Source organism: Chrysochloris asiatica, unplaced genomic scaffold (assembly GCF_000296735.1).
Source record: "Chrysochloris asiatica unplaced genomic scaffold, ChrAsi1.0 scaffold00103, whole genome shotgun sequence".
Classification (NCBI taxonomy): Eukaryota; Metazoa; Chordata; class Mammalia; order Afrosoricida; family Chrysochloridae; genus Chrysochloris; species Chrysochloris asiatica.
Window position 1 is genome coordinate 8,277,898 of NW_006408621.1, and position 12,785 is coordinate 8,290,682.

Sequence of the window (12,785 nt, forward strand, 5' to 3'; positions counted from 1 at the left end):
AAACTTTTTGCATCTGTGGTCATGAAGCTTCTTGGTCTATAATTGTTTTTTATAGTTATGTCTTTGACTAGTTTTGGGTATGAGGGTTATGCTCAATTCATAAAATATATTTAGGAATTTTCCATCCTTTTCTATGTTCTGGAATAGTTTGAGTACAATTGGTTTCAGATCTTCTCTAAATGTTTGGTAGAATTAACCAGTAAAGCCATCTGTGCCCAGACTCTTTGTTGTTAATTTTTAATGATTTGCTCAATGTCTCCCTTTGTTATAGATATGTTGTATGTTCAGGTTTTCTACTTCATTCTGTGTTAATTTAAGTAGGTCGTGTTTTCTAAGAATTTATCCATTTCTTCTAGATTTTCAATTTTTTTGGAGTACAATTCTTTATAGTATTCTGTCATTATCCTTTTGATTTCTGTTGAGTCTGTTGTGACATCACCAATATAATTTTTATGTGTATTATTTGCATCCTTTTTTTTTTAATTTTTCCTCTTCTTTAGTTAGATTTTCCACTGGTTTTTCAATTTTACTAATTATTTCAAAGAACCAACTTCTTGCTTTGTTGATTCTTTCTACCGTTTTTCTGTTTTCTGCTTCATTTAATTCTACTCTGAACTTTATTATTTCTATTCTTCTGGTGGCTATAGATTTACTTTGTTGCTTTTTTTCTAATTGTTGGAGATATATAAATGTATTGGTTTGGTTTCTTTTTTCCTTGGGGATGTGTGTTTATTGCTGTAAATTGGCCTCTCAGTATTGCTTTTGCTGTGTCCAAAGGTTTGGGTATGTTGTATTTTCATTTGTATTTGATTCAAGGAATTTTTTATTTCATTTTTCATTTGTTCAATTACCCAGTAGCTTTAAATCAGGGTGTTATTCAACTTCCATGTATTTGTTTTTTTCCTTAATCTTCCTATTGTTAATTTCTAATCTTATATAGCATTATGATCTGAAAAGATGCTTTGCAGTATTTTGATGTCTTTAAATTTATTGAGACTTTTTTGTGGGCTAAAATTTGGTCTATTCTGTAGAACATTCCATGTGCACTAGAAAATAATGTGTATCTGATGCTGTTGGGTTGAATGCTCTGTATATGTTTATGAGGACAAGTTGGTTGATTAGGCTCTTTAGTTCTTCTGTGTCTTTGTTGAGTTTCTTTCTAGTTGTTATATCCTTCATTGTAAATGGTGTATTAAAGTATCTTAAAATTATTGCAGGGAGTCCAGGTGTGGCACTGTAGAATAAGCACTAGACCGCAAGGTCGGTTTGAACCGGAAGGTCAGCGGTTCATACTTCCACCCACTTCTCAGAAACTTTACACAGGTCACCATGAGTCAAAACTAACTAAACAGCACTAAACAACAGCATTATTGTAGAGTTGTCTGTTTCTTTCTTCAATTCTATTAGTTTGATTTATGTATTTATTAATTTTGAGGCTCTTTTATTAGGAGCAGAGAGATTTATTATGGTTATGTCCTCCTGTTCAATGGGTCCTTTAATTATGCAATAAAGTCCTTCTTTGTCACTTATACTGGTTTTTGCCTTAAAGCCTATTTTATCAGACATTATAATTGCCACCCTAGCTCATTTTTTTTGCTGCTAGCTTGATATTTGTTTCCATCCTTTTATTTTTAATTTAGGTTTGTCTTTGTGTGTAAGATATATCTCTTTTAAACAGCATATTGAGGGATCCTGTTTTATTATCCACTTATCCACTCTGTCTCTTGACTGGTACATTTAATTCATTGACGTTCAGTGTAATAGTTGAGTTATGAATTCATTCCTGGTCTGGCACTGTAGGCTAAGCACTGGACTTCTAACCTCTAGGTTGGCAGTTCAAACCCATAAGCCACTCATTGGAAGCCCTATACAGGGTCACTGGTATGTTGGTACAGGATAATTCATGGGCTTATAGAGTCAGTTTGAACCACAAGGTTGACAGTTCAAACCTACCAGCTGCTCATCAGAAACCCTAGACAGGGTCACTATGAGTCAGAACCGACTCAAAAGCATGTAACAACAACATGTATTGATTGCAGTTATTCTACTGTGTACTTTTTGTGGTGCTACTGGTTTCTTTGTTCCACATAATTTTCTGTACTGCATTAATTTTGTGCATTTCCTTGTCAATTTCTTCCGTGCTGGTGTTTTAATATTTACTAAATCTTTATGATTTTCCTTTTTCTTGATTTGATGTGAAGGTGTATTAATTTTCTTTGAGGTTACTCTGGAATTGATTAATTTCTTCCTCAGTTTAAAACAATCTTTTTTTATCTTGAAATCTATTTGAGTTCCTCACCATTTGGAAGTTATGTAGTTATACTTTTCCCTCTTTTTGTTTTGTAGTTGTCTCTATTATAAATTGATATCTCTGGTTCCCTATTTCCAGTCTTGTAGGTTTGTTTTGTGGCAGTATAGGAAAAGCACTTGATTGCTACCTACAAGGTCAGTGGTTCAAACCCACCAATCATTCCTCAGAAACCCTACTATACAGGGTCACTGTGAGTGAGAACTGACACCACAGCACTTAATAACAACTACTAAAGATTTGTTTTATTTTATTGTTATTTTTGTTCTTAAGTGCTGTCAAGTTGGTTCCGACCCACAGCGATGCTGCATAAGGTTTCTGAGGAGTGGTTGGTGAATTTGAACCACCGACCTTGAGATTCAAACTGAGCTTATGGTTCAGTGCATTATCCTGCAGTGCCAAACCAGGACTGTTTTACTTTGGATACTTCTATATCTGGATTGAATTCTGGGTGGCATTGCTGTGCATGTCAATATTAGGTTGTTGTCTGCTGTTTTTAGTTCTAAGTCCAAAGGACTCCCTTTAGTATTTTTTGCTGAATTGATCTGGTTATTACAAATTCATTTTAATTTCTGTTTATCTGGGAATTTTCTAATTTTGCCATGAGATCAGTTTGAACTGCAAGGTTGGCAGTTCAGATTCACCAGCCGCTTCTTGGAAACCCTATACAGCATGTCTATGAGTCGGAACCAATTCAACAGCACTTGACAACAACACAACTGGAGGGACAGTTTTGCTGGGTATATGATTCTTGGAGTCCAGGTGTGGTGCTGTAAGATAAGCAGTGTATTGCTAACCTCAAGGTTGATGGTTCAAACTCACCTTGGAAATCCTTTACAGGGTTGCAATAAGTTGGAACCAGCTTGATGACACTTAATAACAAAATGATTCTTGGTTGGCAATTATTTTTCTTTCAGAGTTGTGTATGTGTCTTTGCATTACCTTTTTGCCTAGATGGTTTTTGTTGAGAAATCATAGCTTAATCTTATTGGCTGTCCTTTGTAGGCAACTTTTTGTTTTTCTCAAACTGCTCTGTGGATTCTTTCCTTGTCTTTGATTTTGGAAAGTTTGATTATGATGTGTCTTTTGATTATCATGTGATTTTCTTTGTGGGGGTCTTCTCTGTTTAGAGTTCAGTCGGTTTCTTGAAATCTTATCTTTTCATCTTTCATAATGATAGGGAAGTTTTTTTCAACAGCTTTTAGACTATCTTTTCTGTGTTTTTCCTTGTCACTTCCTGTTCTGGAATTCCAATCACCCATAAATTAATCCTCTTCATGATGTCCCACTTGAATCTTAGGCTTTCTTCCAATTTTTTCTCTTTTGGGATTGTTCCTTTAGCTTATTGTTAAGAGATTTATCTTCAAGTTCACTAATTTGAGCTTCCATTGATTCAAATCTACTCCTTTGCCCTTTCAGTGTATTGTCCATTTCTGATATCTTAGTATTAATCTTCTGGACTTTTAAATTACAGGTTTTGTGTTGTCTCTAATCCTTTATCTATCGTGTTTGTTTTTCCTGTGATGTTTTCCTGACTTTTTCTTCGTTTTCCTCAACCTTTCTATCATTCTGACGTAACTAAATATCATTCTCTTGAATTTTTTTTCAAGTAGTTCCAATGTCTTTATATCCTCAAATGTTTTCTAGCTCTACCTCTTGGTCACTTTTTGAGCCACTCTGTCTTGTTTTTTGTGTGTGTGAACAGAAATTGTTGCTTCAGAGACATTTAGGTGTTGTTGTATTTGTATTTAATTGATGGTTGTATGTTGGTGTGTTCTTAGGCACCCACCAACTAACTACCTATGTGATTAGAAGATGGAAGCATGTGTACCATTCTCTATTCACTGTTAATGCAATTCAGTTTAGAATGGGTTTGGCTGATGTTGGCTGCTGTCATTGATTAGGTGCCTAGCAACTGGTATTGGTTCTTGTCCAGTGGGTGGGGCTACAGAGGGTATGGTGGTGGCTGGGCTATTGGGCTTGGCTGCTGTCCCCTGTAGGTTGAGTCAAGAAGAGAAACACTCACACAAGAAAGAAAAGGAAAGCAAACAAACAAACCACAGTGAAAAAATAAATTAGTAAAGAAAAAGAAAAAATGCAGGCAAAATCTAGAAAAAGAATACAGGAGAAAAGAAGGACAGAATTAAAAAAAAAATTTTTTTTAACACAGAAGAAAAAATAAGAAGGAGTATAAAAAGAAAGGAAAAGAATTAAACACAATTTGGAGAGGAATGAGTTAAAGGAAAAGAACTAAACACAATTTGGAGAGGGATGAGTTAAACTCTACCAGAGAGTAGTAAAGAAAAGACAAGTGAAAAAAAGAAAGAAGCAGCTGGGGTTGGGAAAGAGAAGCAGAAAAAAAGAAAAAGAAAAAAAAAAAAAAAGGAATGAAAGAGGAGATAGGCAGGATAAAAAGCAAGGGAAGGTAAAGAGAAGAAGAAACAAAAACAAGGAAAGGAGAAACCAGGGCAGATGCCAGATTCAGAGAGGAGAAAATTCTGGAGTCTCCTGCCAACCCAGGACCTCATGTCATGGACGGGCAAGGGCTGAGACAGTTCTGGTAGATCTAGACATTGTCTGTTCTGGGCACCCAATCTAGAAGTCATTCATGCAGACCCCAAAGCAGCTGGGGGATCAGGGTATTTTAATCCCAGAGGGCAGCCTTGGGCGAGAGGTCCCGCTTGTCCAGGACTGGCCAGAACCAGCTCTGCAGGTCCGCTGCAGGCCACCTCTGTGAGACTCCAACCTCTGGAAGAGCGGGAGCTTTGCTGGGGGTGTACACAAGTGGAGACTAGCCATGCCTCTGGTTCCCAAGGGAGTGTGGAGAACAAGAAAAAAATTGCACCTTTATCTCCAAGAGTCACCTGTTGTTGTTAAGTGCCCTCAAGTTGGTTCCGACTCATAGCGACCCTGTATAGAGTTTCTGAGGAACAGCAGGTGAGTTTGAATGGTCAACCTTGTTATTCATAGTCCAGTGCTGATCCTACAGCATCACAATGCCAATATGCTGTCTTGTCTCGGAAGCCACTCACAGAAGTTTAAGATGGCTGTGTTGTGTCTGGCACAGGTCATCAGTCTGTCTCATTTTTTCATCGCATCTGTTCAACTTCTCTCCCTAGTAAGTATTCAATCTACTTCTCTATCACTTCATCTGAAGTTCAGGGTTCAGAACTATCATTTGCATTTGTCTCATTTGGTTTTCCTTACCTTTGTGGTAGAGGGTCTGTATTGCATTATTGACTACTCCTGCATATTGCTGCCACTAAATTTAGATTTGATACAACTAGAATACTTCCAATTACAGAGATGTTCAAAAGATAAAATACAGAAGTTAGAAGGATGTGAAAATTGGTGTGCTGATATTTTTTATCAGGCCAGTACCAAAGGCAAATTTTATGCTAATTTAAACATCTGATGAAAGGTGAGGGCAATAAAAACATAGACTTGAAAAACCATCAGGGGATGAGACAACAATTGTGGACACTTTCATAGACATTGTTGTTGTTTGTTGTTAAGTGTGGTCAAGTCAGTTCTGACCCATAGTGACTCTGTATAGGGTTTCTGAGAGCAGCTGGTGAGTTTGAAGCACCAATCTTGCGGTTCAAACCACCTTTGCAGTCCAGTGCATTAATCCCCAGCGCCACACTAGGACTCCTTCATGGGCACAACAAGTGATTGTTTACTTGTTTTCTGTTGTTTTGAGTCTTTCATTCCCATCAAGTATGTGACCAAAAATTCTAACATCCAAGAATGAGCTATAAACATAAGAGTTGGGATTCCCTGAGCCAAGCTGTCAAAATGTCAAGACTAAAAAGAAGTAAAAAAGATAGAGTGAAAGGTGAATCGATTTCCTGGCCCTGGTTTCACAATTAAGCATGAGACAACTGGTGTCACTATGCAATATGCCCTGGACTGCTGACCACAAGGTTAGTGGCTCAAACCCACCAGCCATTCCTCAGAAACCCTATACAGGGTTGTTATGAGTTGGAAACAACACTAGAGTACTTAACAAATAAACAAACAAACAAAAAACACGTCTGACTTCTGGTTCCATCTAGGCCCACAATGATATTCCTAGAGAATTCGTCTCTAACCAACTGATCCCAGGACAGAAAAAATGAAGAGATGGACGGGAAGCAATTTTTCATCCAGTGGAGCTTTAAACCATTGTCAACACTGTAATTATATTATGCTTGCTGGTTATTTGGATAATTTATCTGATAAGGTACATGGGATCATTTAAAAACTAAATTAATCTGGTCACTTATGAAAACATTCAGCTCATTCATGTGTGGAGCAATAATGTGTAAAAGTGTCACTGCATCCAAATTGTAGCCATGTGTGACTTGACTTTTTAATTTCGGAGAAAGAAAATGGTTAAGTTTGAAGGGTTATATTTCTCTCTGTCACTTTCACTCTGAGGACTAATGCATTCCTGCTGGTGATGCAGTGGCTTGGGGAGGCAAGCAGAGAGGTGGTTTGGTACACTTCCAAAGCTGTGTGTGAGTCTTCACCACATGAAGCCTTCACCAATCATGGTTCTGTGGGGGAGATACTTGGAACCATGTTGAAACAGGGGGCTGGGAGTGCCACGTGGTAACATTCAGACTTTCCCCTGAGATCTCTAAGCTCTTCTTAAATATGAATTATTTTAAGCAGCTTTAACTACAGAGCTGAAGGCTCAGTTATTCATTCATATATTCATGCAAGATTCATATATTCAACAACATAGGACCTATTTAGTATGTTTCAGATCTTGTGCCAGGGGCTGGGGACTCTTTCATGAGTTCTCTGAAAAGCAGTGAACTTAAGGCAAAGCCTTCATTTCCCTTTTCAGCCACCCATTCTAGAATTTACTCTCTTAGGCAGCATTTCAGGTAGTTACACCTACTTGCCTAATGAGAAGACCTAGAGCTTTATCCCTGAGAAGGCTAAGTCCTCATCAAACTACAGCTATTGCAGTTGACCATTTATTGCTATCAGTGAGCATGGAAGCATCAAGACATGTCCCAGTGAAAGGTGTCAACTCCACCATAAAGGATTCTAGAATACCTGATCTGTCAGCATATCACCTTGCATTTCCTAGATTCTAGTCATATTCCTCAATGCCACTATGTAGGAGCAACCCTAGCTCCTCATGGCAATTAGTGTTCATTTCACCCATCAATATACCAATTCTTTTCGTTGACAGTTGACTGACATGAGGAGTGTAACATGACCTGGAAGCTGTCATTTCAAGTTCAGTGATGCCTGGTTTCTCTTATGGGAACCAGGACTTTAAATATCGCAGAGCCTAATGTTGCAAGCTTTAGAAGCAGTGATTGATTGTGAGTCCAGATCTGTTTCTTTCCTCTTTTTTTTCTTTTTACCTTTTTAATGTGATTAGTGAAGGTTTACAGACAAGATCATCAGCATAACATTCAACAAATAATATATTTTTGTTTCATCTCAATGATTGCAATCCCCTCCAAATCTAGTCCTATCCCTTAGTTCCAATGAATGCTAGTTATTGAGGACATAGGTCACTGATTGAATGCATATACTGCACATATACTGCACACTGGAGAACAACACCCTAATCTTACAGGTTATTGCCCCCCAGCTACCACCCTAGATGACCTCCAGTAGTTTTCCCACTGTCCCCTTAGATTAACTACTTCTGGGTGATCCAGGATATGCTAAGACCAGTAAATCTCATGGCTATGTGCAAGATACCATGCTGACAGATCAGGTATTCTATAAGCCTTCATGGAGGAGTTGACAGAGACACTGTGGGCAGGAAAGGCAAATGCCTTCTCAGAGTAGGTTATCAAATTTGGCAAAGAGAAATTAAAATTGAAATCAATCTTCCAATTAGTGGCTGATCTGGTCTCTTCAAGGAATGCTGTCATATTAATGGCTCAGCATTATTTATCTGCATCCACAAGATGAGAAATCCACAAGAAGATGGAAGTAATACATAGAGTCACTATACCAAAAAGGATTGGTTGATGTTCAACCATTTCAAGAGGTAGCATATAATCAAGAACTAATGATATTGAAGAAAGATGTCCAAGTTGCTCTGAAGGCATTAGCAAAATACAAGACTCCAGGAATTGATGAAATAGAAATGGAAATGTTTCAGCAAACTGATAGAGTACTGGAAGCGTTCACTCATCTATGTCAAAAAATTTGGAAGACAGCTACCTGGCCAACCAATTGAAGAGATCTATATTTGCGCCCATTCCAAAGAAAGGTGATCCAACAGAATGCAGAAATCATTGCATAATAGTATTAATATCACATGCAAGTAAAATTTTGCTGAAGATAATTTTTAAATTATATATCTACCTCATCTTTGAGAACTTCCTTTACAGTGGAAGTTCTCTGGTAGGCACTAATGAGGCAAAGATAGACATGCTTTTTACCTACAAACCATAGGTTCATGCCTCTTCCTCAGATTTCCTTGTCATGAGTCTTCCAATCTAGTTCTTTCTAAGTCCTGACCAAACAGGGAGCTAGCAGGAATTCAAGCTGGATTCAGAAGAGCATGTGGAATAAGGGATATCATTGCTGATGTTAGTTGGATCTTGGCTGAAAGCAGACAATACCAGAAAGGTGTTTGTTGTTGCTCTTGTTAAGTGCCATCGAGTCAGTTTTCACTCATCATGACCCTGTATAGGGTTCCTGAGAAACGATTGGTGAGTTTGAACTGTCGACCTTGCAGTTAACAGTCCAGTGCTTATACTGCAGCGCCACAACAGGACCCCAGAAAGATGTTTACTTGTGTTTTATTAACTATGCAAAGACATTCAACTATGTTCATTATAACAAATTATAGATAATATTGCAAATAATGGGTATTCCATAATACTTAATTGTGCTCATAAGGAACCTCTACATAGACCAAGAGGCAGTCATTCAAACCAAATAAGGAGATACTGAATCCAAGGATGCATCCTTTCACCACACTTATTCAATCTATATGCTGAGCAAATAATCCAAGAAGCTGGAATAGATGAATAAGAACATGGCATCAGGATTGGAGGAAGACTAATTAACAACCTTCAGTATGCAAATGACACAACCTTGCTTACTGGAAGCAACGAGGACTTGAAATACTTATTGATGAAGATCACAGTGAATTGCACCTCAGTATAAGGAAACAAAAATCCTCACAACTGAATCAATAAATAGCATCATGATAAATGGAAAACAGATTGAAGTTATCAAAGACTTCATTTTGTTTGGATCCACAATCAACTTTTATGGAAGCAGCAATTAAAAAAAAAAAATCAAACAATGTATTGCATTAGGAAAATCTTCTGCAAAAGAATTTTTTCAAGTTTTAAAGAACAAAAGATGTCAGTTTGAGGACTAAAGTGCACCTGACCCAAGCCGTGGTATTTTCAATAACCTCATATGCATGTGAAAGTTGGACAATGAATAAAGAAGACTAGGGAATAGTGCATTTGAATTATGCTGTTGGAGAAGAATAATGAAAGTAGCATAGTCTGCTAGAAGAACAAACAAATCTGTCTTGAAGGAAGTACAACCAGAATGCTCCTTTGAAGTAAGGATGGCAAGATTTTGTCTCTCATAGTATGGGCATGTTATCGAAGGAACCAGTCCCTGGAGAAGGACATCATGCATGGAAAAATGGAGGGTCAGTGAAAAAGAAGAAGACACCCAACAAGGTGGATTGACACAGCAGTGATAGTAGCAATGGACTCAAACATAACAACAATTATGAGGATGTTGTAGTTCCAGGCAGTGTTTTGTTCTGTTGTGCATAGGGTCACCATGAGTCAGAACCAACCCAGCAGCACCTAACAAGATGACACATCCTGTCTACCTCATCTTTGAGAACTTCCTCTGCAGTGGAATTTCTCTGGTAGGCACTAATGAGGCAAAGGTAGACATACTTTGTGCCTACAAATCACAGGTTCTTCCTCATGCCTTTTCCTCAGATTTCCTTGTCATAAGTCTTCCAATCTGGTTCCTACCAAACAGCCAAGCCATTCAACATTGCTGTATCACAGGCCACTTCCTCTTTATCAAGTGAACAACCAAATGTGCTGCTTGTCTGTCTGCCCACAGGAAGTGTGATTCCTCATCACTTTCCATTGAATGACCTGTGAGAAAGGCTATCTTGTGACAGAAGTCCATTTTCAGTAGCACCTGTACCCTATGATCATTCTCTTCTCGTGTGCTGGTCAATACTAGGTAGTTGGTTAATTTTCTGAATGTGATAGATACAGGGAAGAGATGGGGTCGGAGTGAAGCTCTTTGGCTTTTCCTTGGTGGCCCACCCAGCGAGATTGAGAAATCCACAGTTTCTCCTGTAAATTCCTTCCCCAATGGGTGATCACTACTATTCTAACAGCTAGCCAGAACATGACACCCTCTACAGAGCAGATCAGAAAAGTGTCTGTGTGCCAGACCCCACTCTGCCACGCTTCAGGGGCACACTTTAGGCTGCGGTTGTTATTGCCATTTGAAAGCCGTTGCAATAGAAGAATGAAAAACCACAATCTGGTTTAGACCAATCCTGGCTCACAGGCTGTGTTCTAGCCAGCTGAGAGATTGGCATTCCTAGGAGAATACAAGAGTTAAGAAATAAAAGCTCTGCCTTGTGTTGATTTTTCCAGGGATTTAAAAGTTGCTGGATGCTTCAAAGTATTGAGTGACTAATTTCCCTTATTTTCCCCTTAAAATCTCACATGGTAAGCATTTATTTCCTGAAAGCCTGCCAAAAGAGTAATTTCCCCCCTAAGTTGGAATATTATTTCTAAATGTAAAATGAAGTTCTGATAGCAAATATTATCAATGTAGGAACTTGAGTATACATTCAGCAACTTAAAAAGTATTACCTTCTTTTGGTTTCGAAACTTGGGAGTTAAAAGAGAGAGAGAACTTCTAAATGTTTCTGAGGAACTTACTTTTCTCTGAAATTCAGCCTTGCTAATTGGATAGGAATGGTCAATCCAGGACACCTGGCAAGTCCAAGTAAAAATATGCCTATGATTTGTTTTTAGTTGTGTTGTTACACCTTTAGAGCCAAGGCTGCAGGTTGGCAGTGCCTGGAGAAAGAAGGGAACTAAACACCACCCATACCTCCCCTTTTAGAGAGGCCTCCAGACAGAATCTGGAGAAGGCCCCACTGGAACTAGCCCAAGCCAGGCCTCCCTCTGCTGCCCTGAAACAGAGCAGCACCTTCAATACGTCTAGATATGACTGCATGTATGCAAAAAGATTTCCTAGACTGATGCATAAGGACTGTCTCTTTCAAATCCATAATGTAGTATGGAAGATGGTGAATAGTATGAGAACCATGATGTGTTTTTGCCATTTAGTTAAAATGTAGATCTTTCATTCCAGAGAAGTCCCTAGGTGGTGCACACAGTTAATGCACTTGGCTACTAACCAAAAGGTTGGAGGGTCAAGTCTACCCTGAGGTACCTGAAAGAAAGACATGGTAATCTACTTCTAAAAATTCAACTATTGAAAACCCTGTGGAGCAGAGTTCTACTCAGACACACGTGGTACTGGTTTCATTCCAGAAAATTGCTGATTGCGGGGGCTCAGGACCATAGTCTCAGGGGACACCATGGTCAATGAGCATACAAGTGGCACACAAAAACTATGTTCTGCATCCTCCTTTGGTGAGTAATGACTGGAAACTTAAAAGCCCATATATGGCCATCTAAGGTGCAACTATTGGTCTCTCCCTATTTGGAGGAAAGAAAAGTGATGAAAATGTAAAACACTTGGAAACAATTAGCCCAATGGCCTAATAGACCACAAGAACATCAGTGTCCATGACCCTGAGACTCAGTTACCACTACCAAGTACTCTGAAAGGGATCACATTAGAAGGTCCTGGATAGAGTGGAAAAAATTATGCCAAACAACTAGTATGCAATGACTTTAGGACCATGCAAGTTTAGTTTTTGGCCCATATTTCAGAGTGAGGAAAATAGTCCTAGCTGTTTGGCAGTTCTCTTCCTCATGGTGATTCAGAAATCCAGGCTCCATCCATGTCGCAACTGTGCCATTTCCTAGGGGCTTGCCAACTTCTGCATGGAAACACTAGGAGAGAAACAAATATGAAAAGGGAACATCTGTCTCTTAAAATTTTTGAATCAAAAGAGACACAAAAACTTCAATGCACAAACCATTGGCTAGAACTTCCTTACATGGCTATGCCTACCAGCAAAGAAGGCAAAAAATGTAGTCTAGGTACATGCACAGGAAAATTAGGTAATGGATTTTATAGTGAATAGTTAGCCATGTGCTTGGAAGCAGATAAATGCTTAACTCATCTCTGTATAAGACCCTTCTCTATAGTTATCTGCTGTGCATTGCAAGACTACTAGTGAGAAAACATCAATGATGTACATGAATGCAAACATGAGTACTAAGATAATGGCAGTTGTTCTGGGTCGTCAAGTCAGTTCTGACCCATGGCTACCTGTATAGGGTTTCTGAGGAGCAAC